The following is a 12,876-nucleotide window of genomic DNA, read 5'->3' as shown; positions in this document are numbered from 1 at the left end:
TTTGTTACTTTTGAGCTGCTTCACGGAAATGTGGAGCAAACTGACAGGGTATCATGTTGTTTTTTAATAGGAAAGAGAGGGAGAGAAAGGGAGGAGGTTGGAATCATCCAATGTTATAAACTTACCTGTATCTATATCCAGTTCTCTTCCCCACTCCTCCTCCTTCCCTGTTTTACTTTAGGAAAAAAAAAAAAAAAAAAGAAAGAAAGAAAAAAAATAGACATATGTTTTTACTTAAAATAAAATGTTTCAAATGTAATGTTGTGAGAAAGGAACTGTAGGAACTCCTGGCTCTGTTTAAGTCTGTCAGAACTCCGTTGACTTTACAGGGGCCAAGATGTCACCCTTAAGGTAGGCCAGGCTGATTTTTACGTTGTTCCTCACATATCCCAAGGTGGTCAGAAGTGGTCAGTAAGCCCTACTGTTCTGTTTTGTGTGGATGAATTGGCCTCTAGTTGCTCTAGTTCCTTACCCTGTAACTGCTAGTTCTGAACCAGACAGTACCCATTCACCTTTTCATAGCTGTTGATTCAAACGCTTTAAAAATAATCTTGTACCAAAGACTTTTCTGTAGAACAGAAGGAAGCTGCATATTGTCCCAAAATAATTGAACTAGATAAAAGCTATAGGTTTGAAGAGCCGAATATGTTTTATTGTATAAGTAGTTACTAACAAAAAACAATAGGGCTTCTTGATTGTAGTAGTTGATTGCATAGATGGAATTGTATGCTTCTACAATTTTAACTACCTTATTGTTACAAGAGCCTTTAAAGAAAGTTATAATACCAGCAGATATCTCCAAAGACTTCCAAGTGTAATTTTTTCTCCAGCATGTAGTTAATCAACAATACAGTATTAAAAAAAAATATTTTTTAACTTTTAAAAATCTACTTGCTGAAGAAAAAGAAAACTTTTTCACCAAAGATTTATTTTTGGTCTCATCAGGCAGAATGTGTAGTGTACAGCAGAGTACTGTTTCTAGTTAGGCAAAGTGTGAATTAATCGAAACTAGATTAAGAATGTGTAACTGTAGCATGAAGCTTCACACTTCATCTTTCAGAGTAGCCTCTTTTGTTAGTTTCCTTCAGAAAGAGCTGATATGCAGATGGTAACTGCTTCTCCAAAGACTTGTTTGCTGTAAGTACCGATAATTGGATGTAATTTTATGACCTTCATTACAGGTAAATAATTTGAATACTAAACTTAGTCTTCCAGAGACCTACTCTGTAGTTTAACCAGTGGATAACCGGAGAAAAACAGACTTAATATAAAATTTGTCAGTTTAGTATAGATGCTCTAAGTTCAGTAGCCAAAAAGATAAAAATATTCAGTGTATTAGAGAGCAGTGCACCTGGAAGCCTGCTCATCACTTAATGTTTTATTAAGGTACTTTTTATCAGCAAATAAAGAAAACCAAAGATATTTAAGGTTACCTCGGCATATAGGCAAGCTTAGTTAGATATTAATTATTCTTTATTTTTATTTTTATGTTAACCAAATATAATAACATTTCTCCAGAACTCAGTCTACATTCATGTGCTTCCCTTTACTTTGTCACATACTCATGACTACTGTGGCACAAAAAATGTTCTTCTCAAAATTAATGGCCTATATTACCAATATACCACAAGATTGCACGAGATGAAGTTTGTCTAATGATTGAAAAGGTTTGTAAAGCAAAGGAATTGTGTAGAATTTGATACTTTCTCTATTTAACTCAGTAGCAGATTCAATCCTTCATCATTGTAACAGTGCAGAATTGCACTCAAAGCCAACACATGTAATTATAGATGTGATATTATGGATACTAATTTTCTTAAAAATTTATGCCTGTGGCTGTCTAAGGAAATCAGTTTTCATATGTAAACTTTGTTCATTCAGTTTGCCTGGCTGGCAGAAAGAGCTGGCAGAACACAGTAGGTAGAATATTATTTTTTGATTATGACTGTAGAAACTGGGTCCTGGAGAAAAACATACCATTTTTTTAATTATGAATTTTACTGAATATGTTCTGGAAGATGAACATAAATGTGGAATTTAGTGTTACACTATGTGAATTCATTTTCTTTAAGTGTATTAAGAACCAAGGAGCCATGGCTGATGTGATGAGTGTATATGCAACCCTTGTACTTCAAAAAGAAAGCAAAAATGTTGCTTGAAACTGGCTTACCATGCTAACTGTGTTTCCAGGTGAGGGCTCTGCCCTTCAGCTACAACAGCAATGCCTGTTCTGCAGGACCTGGATCCAAACCCAAATGCTCAATCTGTCCACACTTACACTTGTGTGCGTTCTTCATATTTAACAAATAAAAGGTATTCTCCTCTTGAGGAGTTACCGAGGAGGTACAGGAACGTGCATGCTTTGTAGAACAGGGCCTAGCAGTTGATTTATGTTTTGAGTATTTTTGGTTTAGTGGGTCTGCTTTTGTAAGAGAAACTTCAAGTATCCACATATCACTTTTAATTATTTCCTATATTATCTGTGCATTTTTGGTATAATTTAGGAGATTTTAACAGAAAACAGTATAATGAGTTTTCTTTGCCTATTTTAAGTATTCTTTGTAGTTCATCCCCTCTTTGGTTTTATTCCCTTGCTTTATACTATCAACTAAATTTTGTTTGCTTTATTCAGGGTCCTCATCCTGTTTCTCTTTAAGTCTGCAGGAGATTTTTTTTAATTTCAGTTTGCCTGGTCTGGACAGACAAAATCAACTTTTTTTTTGTTTCTCATAAATCATCAAGGTATTATTTTAAAGGACAGAATTATTATGTGGTTAAAACTCCCATTGGCAAATGGATTTTTCACAGAATCATAGAATGGGCCTGGGTTGGAAGGTACTTCAGAGATTATCTAGTTCCAATCCCCTGCTGTGGACAGGGACACCTCCCCACTAGCCCAGGTTGCTCAAAGCCCAATCCAGCCTGGCCTTGGAACACTGCCAGGGAGGGGGCATCCACAACTCTCCTGGGCAACCTGTGCTATTGACTACTCTCAGGGAAAAATGTCTTCCTTATATCTGGTCTAAGTCTACTCTCTTCCAGGTAGTAGCCTTAACCCTTGTCCTATCATTACATGCCTTTGTAACAAGTCCTTCCCTAGCTTTCCTGTAGGCCCCCTTCAGGTACTGGAAGGCTGATGTAAGGTCCCCCCGGGGAGTCTTCTCCAGGCTGAACAATCCCAACTCTCTCAGCTCTCAGCATTTGCTGCAAGCTGAGTGTACTATGAGAACAGTGACCATAGACTGCTGGGTCTCAGTAACATGCTACTCTGAGCAAATTTGTAAGCCCTAAGACCAGGACTTCTTGCTTATCTTACTTGTTACAGAATGAAGTTCACGCAGGGAGAAGTCCCATCTCCTAACATGGTGGGTTTTGTAGGGTACTCTGTGTTTAGCCAAAAATCTTACATCAACTGCTAAGAGAGCTGCACAAGTGTTTCACACAAAACAGTTTACTGAAGTTATTCTGGTAAAATTGAAAGCAGAATTACACCTAGTAATTGCTGAAGAAGTGGTTCTTTGCTTGAACAATTGTTACACACTAGTTGCTGCAACTGCAGCTCTGCAATTTCTAAATAGAGGAATTTGTAGGAAAAACAGGGTGCCTTTCTGTAATAACATCAGTTAAAAATATATTATTTATGTAACTGTCTATTTTGGAACATGTGTTTCCAAAAAATACTGTTCTTCAATACAAACCAAACCATCATGTATGAAAAGAACAGAAATTCAATTTGTCTCAAATGTAAGTTTATTTCTTTGGAATTTCTCTAGATTTACAGACACTGGTCCTAATTGACTCAAAAAGGACATAAACACCTGCTTAAGGTTTTGCCGTGTTGGGCCCTCTGCTTCTATTGGCCTGTGCTCCTTAGGGGAATTTTCAGCTTTTCATGGTTGCATATACCCACATTGCACCTGCCTGGTGTGTTTTCAGTAAAGACTGACTGTATATGAAAAACTGACTTATACAATTGTTGCTTTTTGATTGTTTGTTTGGCTTTTGGGTTATTTTAAAGTTGTGAATGAATTGCCAGTGTAGGAGCCAGGTATGTATCTCATATTGTGGTGTTCTGGATCCTTTCACTCTGTGTGCCATTTTCTTCTAAGGGCAGCAGTGGCTGACCAGCTAATGGAGGATGGAGCTGAGTTGTATTAATTTTATATTTGTCTCAGGGGATCAGCTCTGTGAATTCCATTTTGTGAGGGAAGTTAATGTTTGCCCTGATTTGAATGTAACTTTTTTAATGTCTTTTGAAAACTATTTTGTTTAATAATGTGGATTTGTTTTTCTTTTTCTAGCATTCTAGTAAATGTTACCTAGTGTGTTGGTTCATTTTCCCTTCCAGGGTTGTTTATATACTACCCCAAAGTCATGCCAAAAAGTAATAGAAGTTTAAATGCCAAATGTTTATGAAACTGCTGTCTAAAAACTGATTGATTGCACAGTTGAAATAAAAGTTTTCCTTAGTAAAATTGCTACTTGATAAATATTTTATTTTCAGTGTCTCTGGCTCAAAACAAGCAAGATACAAATACTGTGCCCTATTTTAGGCTGAGCAGATTAAGGAGATTTTGGTACTTAAAGTCATAGAGGTAGAGAGTAAACTGCACATGACTTCTTATTGAAATTCATAGAACTTTCCCAAACATGTCTTCACATATCATTTATGTACCTGGAATTATCTCCTACATAAAAATTCCATCTGTGTCCCACTGCTGTTGAAGTCCCACCTCTGTTTTGCTGCATCTTCACTGGGTGTGGAAGATGAGCTTCTCAGCATGGCTGTTCTCAGAAGTCTGGGAAGCTACTGACAAAGCTGCACTACTGAGTTTTCCCCAGCGTTTTTACACCTGCTAACTGTTGAACCTGGCATTTCAACATGTGACAAGACTACAAAAATGCAGTTGCTGTTGGTCGAAAGGCAAATGGCTATCTTTACAAAGGACTACATTCCAGATGGAAGTCAAGTTAAATTAGCAAGGAAATTCTGTTCTGTGGGGATTAAAAGGTTTCTATTGTATCAGGTTGATTACTGATTTGTCACTTGAAAGCACCCAAACTTGGCCAGGCAGTTTAGAGAGTTAGGTACAGAGTTGGATTTAGAGTAGTGGTTGCCATACAAATCTTGCACTACTGGAAATGAACCCACAGTAATCACTGCTGTTATTGACAGGGTCTGTAAAACCAAAACAGCAATGGAATCTAAACTCTCACAATACCTAGGTAGGTTTGACTTTTTGGTTTTCCATCTGTATTGTTCCCTAAAAGACTGGAACTCTTCACTGGCACTGTATATACTTAAAGAACAGATATTTCATGGGTATTTCAAAGCTTTGAAATCACAGTATTGGGAATTGAAGACTTAAAATAAATGTTAACTAACTTTCTGCTATGTTCAGGAAATTGCTGCTTCTGAATAGATTTATTTTTACTTCTTTCTTTGACGTGTGCCCTGTCACTTAAGATGTCCCTAAGAGATGATGTGCTGTGTGCTCCTCTAGGCACACAGAGCCTTTCTGCTCTGACAGCATCCTGTGCTGATGAGTCAGGCTGCCTGGATTCTACAGTATAACCATGATGTCTCTCTTTGCTTTTGAATTCTCAGAAGACAAAGAAAATCTGAAACGCCTCATCATGCTGCTTTAGGAGTCACAGCTGTTCTTACCTGCAGAGTCTGCTGATAGAACAGTTCTGCCTAGCTGGGTAGCTTATATGACATTTATCCCTGGGAGTATTAGAGCACCAGCTGTGGTGACTATTTATAAAACAAACTCTAATTCAAAGTTCTTTATTCCTTATGTTCAAATATAGGAATGCTGGAATTGTTATTCAGAAGTAATTGATAAAATTATACCAAGCTGAAAAAATAAAAGCAGCATTTTAACAGAGTATCTGTAAAAAATAAATAGGTCTTATTATAGAATAATAGAATGCTTTGGGTTGAAGGGACCTCAAAGATCATCTGGTTTCACACAGACACTGCTCCCTGCCCCCCATGTTTTGGGTTTTTTTTAAATATGAAAAGATAACAAAGAACTTCGAATAGCTAGGGAGCAATCAGTCTTAGACTGTCCAGTGATATGAAAGCTTTACCAATGTAGTTCCCCAGAGATGCTGTTCTTTCTCTAGGTGAGAAAAGGAACCAACTGCAGTTCCTGATCATGTTGCCATTAGTTAGTACAGGTACACTTAAATGTCCAGAATCCTTATATGTAATAGCAGTAAATAAATAGTAAAGCTCCACCTTTCAAGGAGTTGTTCTTGCAAAGAAAAGCTTCACAACAGTGCTGGTTTGTGACCTGATCTTGTGCTGCCAGTCTGCAGTCTGCCACCAACCTGAATGAGTTTGACAGGTGAGCTCTGTGGGCCACACTGAATGGCCACATTAATTGACATGACAACATTGCTGTTTGTTAGTTTATCAGTGACATCAATATAGTCTTTGCTTATCTTCTTTTTGGATAAAAGGACCAATACCTTGGAATGCGAAGGCCAGCTTTCTGCCATGCTTTGCAGCTTGCTCAGTCCCCAGCAAGCAGGAAAGCAGGGAGAGAAAGGACTCTACCTGCAGTTGTGGCTGCACATCAGGATTGTGGTATGTAAAACATCCCTTGCATGACAACAGGTGAGCAGCAGTTCTTTATGGGTTAATTTCTCTCCCTGTCCTCATGCTTTCACTCGGCAGGTAAAATTGTCATCTCTGTTAAGAAGCAGAGTCTTTGTCTGTATTTGGCTGCTAATACTGGGCAGAGCACCACATGTTAATGGAACTGGCAACCTCAAGATCTGCACTGGGTACGTATAACTCAAAAACCAGGTCGGTTCTCCACTAAATCTGGAGCTCTGGTGGCTGCAGGTTTGGAATCTCCTTTGCACCTGAAGTCAGACTTTGCATTTTGTTATATATATAAAAAAAAGACAAATGCTCGCCTTCAATTTATTTCTTAGGTTATTTCTCTGAATATTTACAATAAATGCAGTTGGGTTTTCTGTTTGGGGATGCATAAGCATTTGTTATGAGTAGGATTAACCTATGCCATATTGTATTTCTAACAGATGTTGGCACTGTGCATCCCAGTCTGTATCCCCTTTTTCCTTCATCTGCAGTCACAGTCTCAGGATTGGTGCTTGAGCATAACCTCTGTCAGTAAGAGAAAAGCTGCAGGTGCTAATGCTGTTGCTGTGTATGTTGCAGAGTCCTACTCTTTCTATAATTGATGTCTTAAGACTTGGCTTCATCTTTCCTACACAATGAAGAGGATGGCATTTGAACCCTCCTCTCTGTGCATACTTGCATGCTAGAGCCCCAGGTAAACAAGCTCAGATTCTGCAGAGATACCCTATTGTTTCTGCCTGAAAGTGGACTGTAAGCTTTACTTAAATCCCATAATTTAAATCCCATTTACACAGGAATGCACCATTAAGACATACATAAAATGCAAATAATTCAGATGTAGCTGTGCCTCAGTGGAAGATACACCATGCATGGATATCCCTAGTCCATAGGATCTCCCTTGGCTGATATTAGAGGTCTGGGGTTGGCAAATGTTTGGGTGCCAGGTGCTCTCTAAGAGACTTCTGCCCTTAATGTCAGGCATGAATCTCTATTTGGCCTGCAAGAACCAGCTGAGATGGTTTTGTGGCAGTGCTGCAAAGTGGTTCTCTGGAGAAATGGCTCAGACATCACTGGGACTTGACCAGGTGGTAGACAGTGTAACCATCTGCAGTTTCAAAGGATGAAAGTGAAATCCTGTGGGGACTGAAGGTAAGTTTCCCATTATACTGCTTCATGAGAAATTTTAAAGCAGTACCTAAAACACTGGATTCTGCTTTAGCTGGAAATAGACTGGGGACTCCCCAGAGGTCGTGTTTATAGAACGGTTTTGAGTTTTCTTTTATCTGCATGGCAATACACTGAGAAAAAAGATTTTCATGAGTAAAGCAGCAGATTTCTGGCTAGGCTGCCAGGCAGTTGCACCACATGAAAGCGGGAGAAGTGTTGCTCACAGTACAGCTCACCACAGCCTTTTAACAATTTGCATTTTTGTCTGCAGGTTTAGGAAATTAACCACTCTGGTTTGCTGGAAGCTATCACCAGGGGATGTGATGGAGCTTAATATATGCTGCCCTCCTCACTTCTTGCAGTTTACAGTCCTATTAGCTTAAAACAATCCCACCAAACTACTTGCTCATAGCCTTCCCTATACTAGGTCATGCAAAGTTGGAAGAAGGACAGTTTTGCACAGACTGCAAAATAATAATAAAAAATAATTTCCATGTTAGCAGCCATTGTTCTTTGGAATAGACCCTAAATATTTAAAAGCCAAGAACAGCTTGCTCAGCCTCTACCAAATAAAACGATCTGTCTTTCCCTTACACAAAACCCAGGCAGAATGAATCCCTTGAGATCACGATTTTCAACTTCAAAGGATAAATTACCTCCAAGCTTGAGTTCTAAGTATTTAAATTAAAATTCTTCTGCAAAATCAAAAGCAAGACCACCTCTAATTTATAATCAGAAAAAAAATCTGATACTGGCTTTTTCAACACTAAAGAAAAATGAATATATTAGAGAGGAAAACACCCTTTTATTTTTTATATACTGCATCTCTAGCTTTGTGATCTATACATAGGGCAAGATAAAATCAGTGAGCAAAGTTTGCATATTAGAAGTGATGTGGCACAGCCTAGAATCACAGTGAATACCCAAGAGTCCACTTTTGCCATTGTGAAGGCTCGGAGGTTTACATGAGCTTGGACTACTTCTGAGATGAGTTTTTGAACACTGGCTAGAGATGGGGTAAGTGCCCTGGCACCCAGCAGTGTGCTGGCTTGCATCATATCCTATGATTGAGAAGTCTCAGCATGAGTGACAAGGTTGCCATTTCTAGTTGGGTTGACTGGAAACAACCTTTTAATAGGAGCAGTCCACAACTTAGTTTAGTGTTCAATAAGGGTTTGAGAGTTGGTGAGATTTCTCTTCTGTAGCTCAGCCGAGCCAAAACTTACAGCCCAGCCCTGCAGTTGCAGATAACTGAACGTCAGGATAGTGCCCCAAAATGTCTGCAAATTTCAGATTTTGAATCGTACCCACTAGGCATAATACATGTCAAGCACTTTAATCCCATTTGGTGTTGGCGGACAGATAGTGCATATATTTTAAATAATTAGTTCCACATTCTTTTCTTGAAATCCTGGATTTCATGTGAATTTTAGCCTGGGGATTAGGGAAACTGCTCTCAGATGTAACGAGTGAGTGCGGCATCTATGTAACTAGGTCACAGTGTACTTAGGCATATTTTGTTATCTGTTCTTGTGCTTTTCCCTACTTCTGTTGCACAATAAACAAAAGAGGTAACTGAGTTTCATTCATTATCTCCTCTTAAAGGATGGCAGAATTCTGAGATTTCTTGTTTTACTGCATTTTCTAACAATGATATTTTTGTGGTATCTTCTTTCATTCGGAAATTTTTGCCTGTTTTAGCTGCACAGTCTACAAATGCCCAAATTCAGACACTAGTTGGTTCCTGCTTCCCCAGCAGATCTTCTATTACTCACAGTTACTTGTCCAAAATTGTACTATATTTTACTTAAAAATTAAGACTAAACTATAGTTGAGCTGCTCTTTCGTTCCCCTTCCTCAACAAAATAGGAAGAAAATTAAATTAAAAAGATGGTGGGTCATGCTAAAGACAGGCAAGCCACCAGTTATCATCAGAGGCAAACCAGACGTGACTTGGGGAAAATTAATTTATTGCTACTGGTCTGTACTTACAGAGGTCACCCCAGCAGCCTCTCTGTTGACAAAACCATGTCACCTACACTCTATACAAACATTAATGATATTTTTGTACTGACATTTTGATCCTGTTTGCTGTTTAATATAGAACTGGCTGCTTCAGAGCACCTTGTTTTAACTTTAAAGAAACAATTACAGTTGAAAAATACAACTACTGTTCTGGATGGAAGGGTAAGTGATGAAGTTTGACTGAGGTGGCTGTAAAATTAATTGTTCCTCTTGACAGACATTTTCTTGCAAAAAAATCTGTCCCCATTCTTAACTGTCCCTATCCTTCCTAGAGATAACTGATGTACCCCATAAAGCCCCAATAGAGTCCTCCAAAGACAGACTAGTACATTAACACTGAAAATAGCTGGCCTACAAATCTGAGTTTTGTATCCATGGGCTGAGCACCAGTATTTTGTCTTGTTACTAACACATGATGGTTTTAAATGAAGACAGTGTATTACAAATACATGGATTAAATCTATTCCTTCATGTGCTCTTTGACTATAGCAACAAGGTTCTGATTTGCTTCCTTAGGTGCAGAAAGCTGGTATTTACCTGTCTGTAACTAGGGTTAGAGCAACTGTGGTCTGACTAGAAGTTGCATATCATGGTATTACATAGTCCAGAAATCTAGAGGTACTGAGGGAGGCTCTGCTATTCTCTCAGTAACTATGTCTGATTCTCTGAGCTGCAGTTTCCATATGCACTTAACTCTGACTGGATAAGCAGCCCTAGTGCTTGAAATTCAAGGACTTGAGTCAGCAATGTTCAGTGAGTCTGATCCATCCCAGAGCCTTGTGAACCACACCCTCTAAAACTATAAAAAAGACCATAACAGAACACATGCATTATGTGTAAGTTTCTATAAAACATAGATCTTGTCATATGAATAGGACTTGCAAAACTTTGTAAAGAGGTGGTTGGTGGTGTACAAGAGAGAAGAGGCAGTGTATCCAGGAAGATTCCCTCCAGTGCAGACAGACAGATGATATGCATGGGTCTGCCTGTCCAAGGCTCTTACTGAGGTGCAGGGCTGAGACAAGAGAATAGCCACACAACTGTGCTCAGTATGGAGAGAGAGATTACACTGCAAGAGGCTCTGCTACCTCTGGAGTTAGTGTTACCACTCCGTTAGTTTTATGGCAGAGATTTCACTTTGGCAGTTCTGCAACACAAATCCCAGAAGAGTCTTTGCCTACATTTAATTGCTTTCTTAGAAATGCACTGATGCACAGGACAACCTGGGACAAGTTTGGTTTCCTCTGTTTTTTACAGCAGGCAAACTTTTTGACTCCCAGCAAAGTCAATGTCAGAGTGTGGATCCAAGAGCAGGTTCACAATCAATTATTGCAAAGATCAGCGTGGCCTTTGCAGAAAACTAGAAAGGGCTCTTGGGAGAACTGAGTAAGTGCAGAAATTAAATGCTTACCTCTCTTTCCATCAAATCATGATAAACAGGAAAATGCAAAGGATTAAAGAGGATAATCCAGAAAGCACAAGGAATTGCATTTCTTTCATTTCCCCACAGAGTGTCCCCATTTCACTATTCATTTCGCAACAGGAGACCACTTTGGGTAGGATGAGGTCCATTGTGCAGAGGACCCCACAAAGGTTTGATAAACATGCATGTGTCCCTCTTTAAGATTTATTACATTGATAACGTTAGTTTAGCAATCTGAAACTTCCCTTTTACTTATCCTAGAAGTAAAATGGAAAGATATGTTAAGTTCCTTGGTGACTTAAGATCAGATGAGGGTTTTTTAATGCATACCTGTAGACACACACACTGAATTTCTTGCCAGAACTTTTGTACTTTGGCATATAAATAAATACAATAATGAAACTTAAGTTCCTAAATAATCAATGGCTGTCTTAATATTTAAAATGTTTAAGTATTAATTAATTTTTACTTCTTGGCTAGAAAATTCTAGTTTATAGTTTAAAACTGTTGCCAAAGTGTAAGTTTTAACTTTATTAAGTCATATGTGTTGTTGGCAAGGGTATCTGAGTGCATCAAAAGGTTTTTTTTTTCCTGAAGTACTTGAACATGGCTATATTTTAACTGCAAGTTGAAAAAGTAAGTGTGTACTTAAAAAAAAAAAAGGAATCAATTAGTATTGCTAAGTTTCAGAGCTGCCTGAGAGCTTGCTTTGAACTTTAAAAATTGTGTTCCAGTATAGATATGACACTTGGTGCACATTTCCAAGATGTTTTTGATCGGTCCACTAATAACTTGCCTTACTTAGAAAAACATGTTTTATCAGCCAATTAATTATTTGCTATGTGATTAGACAAAGGTGTGGTCATTCTTAGGTTTTCTACTTGATTTCAAGATTTATCATGCATCATATGAAGGAAAACTTAATGTAATGCACTACAGAAAAAAATCTCACATTTTTTAATGGACTGACTGTAAAGCAACCTGCTCCGCGCTTTTTCCCTACAAAGAGTTTTGTATTCATTTCAGATAAAAGTTGAAACATAAACATACAATTAGATTTTGGGTTTTACTTGATATTATGGGGATGAATGGTTAATGCAGAAGTTCAGACCATCTTAATTTTTGCTGATTAAAAGCAGAAATGAAGCCAACATGGGCCCTGTAAGATCTGGTTTACATCACCATAACAAACATAGCATTCACCAGTAGGTGACCAACATGTGCTATAATAGCTTCCATGACTTGTACTCCAGCTGTTTTAGTTACAGTCGCTGAGACTGTCAGAAAAATGCTTTATAGCTGATAGACCCAGGAGGGACCTGGTCAACACATTTTTCCAGAGCAATACCAGCTGCATAACCAGCTAGACTAAAAAGGTATTAAAAGCGCACCTCTGTGTAACATAGGAACACACATGTTTAGTTTTACTACCCTGAAAAAGAGAGAGATGGAGGAGCAGAACAAAGCAGTCTAGAGGAAGAGGTGTAACTCCAGCACAACAAAATCAGAGGGTTTTTTTTAAGCATTATCTCAGGCCTCACAACACCTCCCTCCAGCCTTAACAGTCCTACATATCACAGTAGCATTGTGAAACTTGTACAAGTTTGTAGAACTAGCACTTCCATTTATACAACATGAAAAA

Source organism: Gallinula chloropus (genome assembly GCF_964237585.1).
Source record: "Gallinula chloropus genome assembly, chromosome: 9".
Taxonomy (NCBI): Eukaryota; Metazoa; Chordata; class Aves; order Gruiformes; family Rallidae; genus Gallinula; species Gallinula chloropus.
The sequence above is the reverse complement of the archived record's forward strand: the minus strand, read 5'-3'. Positions refer to the sequence as shown.